At 42.7% G+C, this 7538-nt stretch overlaps 1 pseudogene; it reads left to right on the top strand.

Moving 5' to 3' along the window:
• The first annotated feature begins 523 nt into the window (after positions 1–523).
• Positions 524–1341, top strand: LOC103249524 (annotated as a pseudogene).
• Positions 1342–7538: the final 6197 nt, after the last annotated feature.

Here is a 7538-nt window from a genome sequence, read left to right as displayed (position 1 = left end):
CTTTTGCATGTTTATTTTGTACACTGAGACTTTGCCAAACTCCTTTATCAGTACAAGGAAATTTTTGACAGATTCTCTTGGATTTTCGAGGTATAGGATCATATTGTCAGCAAACAGGGATAACTTAGCTTCTTTTCTTATTTGGATATCCCTGATTTCTTTCTATTTTCTGATTGCTTCAGCTAGGACTTCCAACACAATGTAGGACAGGAGGGGTGAGAGTGGGCGGCCTTGTCTTGCTGCAGTTTTCAGGAGAAATGCTTTCAGTTTCTGTCAGTTTCACAATATGTTGGCTGTGGGTTTATCATAGATCTCTCTTGTTATTTTGAGGTACATTTCCTGTATGCCTAGGCATTCAAGGGTTTTATCAAAACTTGGTGCTGAATTCTACCAAAAGCTTTTTCCGCATCTAATGATATAATCATGTGGTTTTGTTTTTATATCTGCTGATGTATTTAATTACATTTATGGTCTTGCAGATGTTGAACCAGTGCTGCATCCTGGGGATGAAGCCTACTTGGTCATGGTGGCTGATGATGGTGGCAAGATGAAAAAGGGTAACCTCAGAGCTAAAAAGTCAAAGAAGGGCTGAAATCCTGTCCTCATCAGAGGAATTGTAAGATATTCCAGATCTGCTAAGTATTCTAGAAAGGCCTTGTACAAGAGGAAGTACTCAGTAGCTAAATCCAAGGTTGAAAAGGAAAAAAAGGAAAAAGTTTTTGCAACTGTTGCAAAACCAATTGGTGGTGACAAGAATTGTGGTACCTGAGTGCTAAGCTTCTCAAAATGCCTAGATGTTATCCTACTGAAGATGTGCCTCGAAAGCTGTTAAGTCATGGCAAAAATCCCTTTAACCAGTACATTAGAAAACTGCAAACCAGCATCACTCCCGGGAACATCCTGATCATTCTCACTGGGCACCACAGAGGCAAAAGGGTGGTTTTCCTGAAGCAGCTGGGCAGTGGCTTGTTACTTTTGATTGGACCTCTGGTCCTCAGTTGAGTTCCTCTGAGAAGAACACATCAGAAATTTGTCATCTCTACCTCCACAAAAATTGGTATCAGCGATGTGAAAATCCCAAAGCATCTTACTGATGCTTACTTCAAGAAAAAGCTCCAGAAACCCAGGCACCAGGAGGGTGAGATCTTCAACACAGAAAAAGAGAAATATGAGATTACAGAGCATCACAAAATTGATCAGAAAGCTGTGAACTTGCAAACCATACCAAAAATGAAAGCTATTTCTCAGTTCCAGGGCTACCTGCGACCTGTGTTTGCCCTGATGAGTGGTGTTTATTCTCACAAATTAGTGTCCTACATTTCTTTAAAAGAACCTAATTAAAGAACTGATACATTAAAAACAAAAAACAAAACCAAGGCTCATCAACATAAGGTGTCTCATTCAAGAATACCTCTGTCCCTGGGTCAGACTCACAAACACTTTGGCAATACTTTTTTTTTTTTTGAGTTGGAGTCTCACTCTGTCGCCCAGACTGGAGTGCAGTGGCCGCTCCCGGCCACCGCAGCCTTGATCTGCTGGGCTCCAGCGATCCTTCTGTCTCAGCCTTCCAAGTAGCTGGAACTACAGGCGTACGCTACCACGCCCGGCTAATTTTTTATTTATTGTAGAGATGAGGTCTCGCCAAGTTGCCCAGGCGGGTCTCGAACCCGTGGGCTCAGGCAATCCACTCACCTCAGCCTCCCAAAGGCGCGGGATTACAGGCTGAGCCACTGAGCCCGGCTTGGCAATACTCTTAAGCGCTGATGGAGAAAGAAGTCAACAGGGACCACATGTGATGATGGCAAGAAGCAGAGCATCAACAAAGGTAGTTTTCTGGTTCCTGCTGGTCTTTAGTCAGCGTGTACAGACTGTAAGGTGTTAGACATACTTTTCGTAGTCAAGAGGAGGTTAGCAACAATCCATTTGAGTAGGAACCTTGTTCCATTAAAGCTTCACAAGAGTTAGAATGCCTTATTTAGACACGATGCTTTTGAGAAGCAGGTTGGGTACATACCCAAGATGAAACCAAATGAGACAGAGTTACCTTGATTCAGGCTATTTTAGCAAAAAAGTAAAATTGGCTCTGCCACTCTCTGCTGAAGTCCTTCAATAATTGTTCTACAAGTCCTTGGGCAAGTTATTTGACCTTTCTAAAGCTTGATTCTCTAATCTCTAAGATGTGGTTAAAATAATCTGGCTCTTAAAATCATTGCAAGGAAGAAAGTCATACATATAGAGTATTTAGCAGAATGCCTGTGTGCTATCGGTATACAATCGTCTCTCCTTTTTGAAAACACTATCTTTGGGTACAAGTACAGTTGAGTCTTGAACAATGAGGGGGCTGGGGTACACAGACGCAAATCTACATATAACTTTTGACTCCCCCAAAACTTAACTGCTAATGGCCTTCTATGGACCTTACAGATAACATAAACAGTCAATAGGCACATATTTTGTATGTCATATGTGTTATATACTGCATTCTTACAATAAAGCAAACTAGAGCAAATAGAATGTAATTGAGACCAACATAAAAAAGAGAAAGCACTTTTGCTATTTATTAAGTGGAAGTGGCTCATCATAAAGATCTTCATTGCTGTCATCATGTAGAGTAGGCTGAGGAGGAAAAGGAAGAAGAGGTGTTGGTCTTGCTGTCTCAGGGATGGCAGAGGAGGAAGGAAATTCATGTATAAGTGAACCCATGTCGTTCGAGAGTCAACTGTATTAGAAAGCTCCACCCATCGTGGTTTAAATAATAGAGGGAGATGAACAGTTTCTCTCACTGAAGAGCTCAAGGTGATGGGTGTAGACAGCAGATTGCAGTAATGACTCAGTAATGGCAGCAAACTTCCATTACCTTCATTTCTCCCCTATCTCCTGTGGTATCTTCGCCATTTCAAGGCTGTCCCTTCTAAGAGTTCCTGGAGCGCGTTGCCGCCCAGCAGGAATGAGGATTGGCTTTCTCAGTAGTTCTCTTAAAAGAGCAAAACTGAGCTTCTGCCTTAGAAGCTTCCAGTAACTCTCTCCTGAATCACACTGAATCGGATGATGTGCCCCGAATCAGTGATTCTGATCATACTGACATGGAATGTGATGGTTGGGCTTCAACCAATCAGGGCCCACCCCTGGGCTGGGGGTACAGCCACCTAGGTGTGAGTGAGATGAATACCCAAATAAAAATGGAAGACATGGTATCAAAAGGAAGGGAAAATGGATCTCTGATAGCCAAAAGCAACACAAATCCAGTACTCTGGGTTTACAGATCCCTAGACGCCCTACTTTCCTCCCAATCCTTTTGTCTGTTTCTCTAGTCACAGACTCCCCTGTATTGTAAATATTTGTTTTGTCTCTATCTTTCCATTAAAGAGTGAGTTCCTTGGAGGCAGGGCCTATGCCTTACTTATCTTTAAGTCCTAGGCCCCTAACACAAACACTGGCATTCGGTAAATGTGTATCCAATGCGTGCATAAATACATGATTGAATGGGGATTGCTTCCTTCTCGCTAAATGGAAAAAAAATCTATTCCCAAAACAGTGGGAATGGAATCCCTGCTAGAGACTGGAAGTCAATCTGTCTCTGCAAATTCCAATCCCAGTGCCCAGGGTTTCCACCCAACAGATGCTTTTTGCATTGTGCAACACCCAGGCTTGTGGGCCGCCTGAAGTCACGTGTTCGTTGAATCCTTCACCACTCTGCTGCCTAGGAAGGAGCGAGGGCCTGTGGGGGCCCTATGCTCACTGCACAAGTTTTCCGTTTCACGTTTCAGCCAATAAGCGAGAGGGTTCTCTCACAGGCCACTTAACACATATTACAGACATTTCCTTGGACAAGTGGTCTCTTCTCCTTCCTCTGGGAACCCAAAGCCTGAATGATTTGCAAACCTGGTAGGGAAGGGGAGCTGGGCTTAGAACACCCAGTGGCTAAAGATAGAACTTCTTTTATTTAACTGTGTGGCTTGAAGGTGAGCAGCCTGACCTCAAGTACATGTCTCCCAGGGCAGGTAGGTCTGCCTTAGGGCTGCTGGGGCTGCATCTGGAGGAGCTAACATCTGGATGGCCGCACCCATGGAATGATGTTGTTATTGGCTGGGGCTTAGGCATTGGGTTATTTATTTTCTTCCTACCCCTTTCATTTTACTTTTTAAATTTTAGCTCTTTCTGAAAATGAACACGGGGCAATTTTAGCAGGGATGGAAGGGAGAATTGTTTCTGAATCCTGTTTCATCTTTCAGACTCATCATTACCAGCCAAAGCAATACGAAATTAAAACTGAGGCTTGGCTGTCTACTGCAACAAGCAGAAATCTAAGACTATAATACATAAAACACAACCTCTTACAAAAATAAAAATCTCTGCAAAGCCGCAGAGCTCAGAAATAGCATTTGGTTCTGCAAAACTACCACTTTTTTCTCCCCTTGACAGATCAAACCCCTGAGAGAACTGACGGCATTCTTGCTACTGTCCCTCCAAATGGAAAAAGAAGGGGGCAGTAAAATAAGAAAACGGAGACTAATATTCCAAGAATGGAAAATAGGAAGTTTAAAATTGTTGGGGGTGGGGAGGTATAGTATTCAGAAAGGAAGAATTCAGAAGAGAGAACATTGTCAAATGATGGTGGCATCAGGCACTCCTGGGAACATGGCCTATCTCAGGAGACACTTGCCTCCAGACCTCATGACTGGCCACATTTGGCCCCCAAAATTCTTCATTTCATTCTAAAATAGAGCTTGTAAAAAGAAGTTGGAAGTAACTTTTATGTGGTTGTTTTCTAAAAATCTTTTTCTCCATCAGATGAATCTCAAACACTTTGCTCTAAGCAGAAAATGGTTCAAATATCATTGGATTGTTTATAATATCCAATAACCTTCCAAGCCCCCAGTGTTTCTAAAAGTGAATTGGGAATATCTAAGAGCAGTTTGTCTGCTTAGTGGAATCTCAACTCTTCCGTTTTTGCTTAATTTCGGAACCAAGTGTCAAAGATGTTACAGCATCAATAAGGCAAGAGGGTGAAATAAGGCAAACTGGAGCTCACGTCTCATTGAATGAAAGCCATTTTGGAGAGGAAGATTGGCCTTCTTCTTGCACGTACAAAACTTGTTGCTGGACTTTGGAAATGGTACCTAGATATGGTTCAGTGGTTATTTAACATATTGAACAAACGGAGCGTATGTTAAGGATTTGATGAGATAACAAATGTGAATCACTTATCACAGCATCTGGCAAATAAAAGCAACTCAATAACTATTAACTACTACTTTTATAACGTAATGATCCCTCATTGACTGAAAATACGTGCAGTCCCTTCGCATTCTCACTTAACAGACATTGCTATTGTTGCCAGTTTTGTAGCATGTCTTCAGCCTCGGTTTGTCTGATCTGGCTGCCCAAGTCCGTAGTGATGATAATGGTAATTGCAATTTTTATCATGATTATCATAGGCGGGAGTCCTGAGGGATAGAGGGTGAAATTAGGCATGGCCATTCATAAGAGACAATCAAATATGTGACACACATTCATCTTCACTAGTAATCAATGAAATGCAAATTAAAGTATGAAATGCATCTTGCATACCGACATTTCGGATGATGCAAAATGGTGGTTCTTAGCGTTCTCAGCCAGTGTTAGTGGGAGCATGATTGGGAAAAATCTGATCTTGGGGAAGTAACGTGGTGATGGAAATCAAGTGCTGTACACATGTTTTTATTTCTTGATCCACGTTGAAGAATGTATATGAAACCTCTAGAGGAAAACTGAGTATGGTCAAAGATTTAGGTACAAAATGTCAGCTGCCAAGGGCATCTCTTCGAATCCAGTCAGAAAGCAGCACACTCAAATTGCGTCATTTGAGGAGAGTTTAATTAAAGCACAACAAGACAAAAACACAGCTACTTAAAAGTGTGAGCAGGATGTGGAGAGAGCACAGAGGCAGTGAAGGATTCTAGGACTGGTAGCAGAGAGGACCAGATACCACCTCAAGGCCTGAAGGACAGGGAGTGAATGGTTTCCAGAACCTGGAGAGAGAAGCTGTTTGCAGAGGGGCCCCTGACTCCCTGAGTTTCCTTGTGGTCAGCCTATGGGAAGATACGTCCCATCCTCACTCTCCTCCCAGCTTCTGGTCTCCTGCGGGTGCCTCTGGTTCCCCGAGTCCTGTCAAAGCCAGAAGCAAGGGCGTCCTTTGACAGAAGCCTTGTGGGCCTAAGGTGGACAGTGGCTCTGGATACAAATGAAAGCTATCTAGCACACTTTGCGACTTTTACGAGCAAAAATAAAAATGGAAGATAATACAAATGTTCAACAACTGGGAAACGGGACAATAAAGTATGGTACTTATGGGATGTATCACAGCCTTTTAAAATTGTGATTTTGAAGAAATCATAACATAGACACATGTTTTCAATGAGTGTCAACTGAAGAAAGGTAAGGTAAATCACTAACTATGATTCCAATTATAAAAATATGAACCTTTGGGAAAAGAGACTAAAGAGAACATGCCCAAATTTAAACTATGGCTACCTAGCTTAAGGGATTATGAGTTTTCTTCTTCTATTTTTAGTTTTTTGTGTTTTCCTAATTTTACATGGTCATAGATCACTTTTATAACAAGAAAACATTATTTTTACAAAAACCTGTCTTTTGCCTTCTGTAGCTTATAGTCTAGTGGGTGAGAAGTATTAATTTCTAACTGATTACAGCAAAGGTCTGTGGAAGAACAAAGGGATTGATTTCCATTGGCAGGCAAATCAGGGACACTTTCTGGAGGAGGTGTCATTTAAACTGGGCCTTGAGAGATAAGAAATATTTCTTTGGCAGAGAGGATGCCAGGTGAGAAAACAAGAAAAACCAAAGATTTAGAGTATAAAAGGTCATGAAGTATCCAGGGCACAACAGTAGATGAATGATTCTAGAGTAGTTTGCTGGCAAAATCTGAGGAACTTTTACAACTAATGAATTTCTGGGTCCCTCTCCAGATCGACAGAATTAGCATCTCTGCTAGAGAGCCCAAGAAAATATTTTTAAAATGCTTCCAGTTTATTCTAAGGCATGGCTGACTGGCTACCCACGAATCTCTAGCTGCCTCCTATTCCCAGAGGGAAGGCACCCAGCAACCACGTTATACGCTGTGACCTGGCCACTGCACAGGGGTGGGCATGAGTCTCTGGTGCTGAGGTGGAGAGGCCGACTTTGCAGAGTGCCAGGAGAGGACCTGCTTCCTGACCCAGGGTAGCCAAGGGAGATCAAGCGCAGAGACGAAAAGAAAGGAAGGGAGGGGAAGCTGAGAGTGTCCTGGCTCCAGCGTTCTCTAAGGTCCCTGCCCCTGAGTTTACTGAGACCTCCTCTGTCTTTATAACAGTTTTTAATGCTGGCCTGGCTGGAACTGGCCTCGGGTATCAGCAGAGATGGGCAGGATAAGCATTATCTTCAGAGCAACATAGCATCTTGCAAAGTCCCAGCTGGAGCCCAGAGAACGCGGCCCTCCCCCAGTTCACTAGCTGGTGCCATCTCTCCAAAGTGACTTTCTCTGAATCATAGACTTTTTG

This window comes from Carlito syrichta, unplaced genomic scaffold (assembly GCF_000164805.1).
Source record: "Carlito syrichta isolate Samal-C Ts95f unplaced genomic scaffold, Tarsius_syrichta-2.0.1 Scaffold120630, whole genome shotgun sequence".
Lineage (NCBI taxonomy): Eukaryota > Metazoa > Chordata > Mammalia > Primates > Tarsiidae > Carlito > Carlito syrichta.
This window is presented reverse-complemented; position numbering and strand designations above follow the sequence as displayed.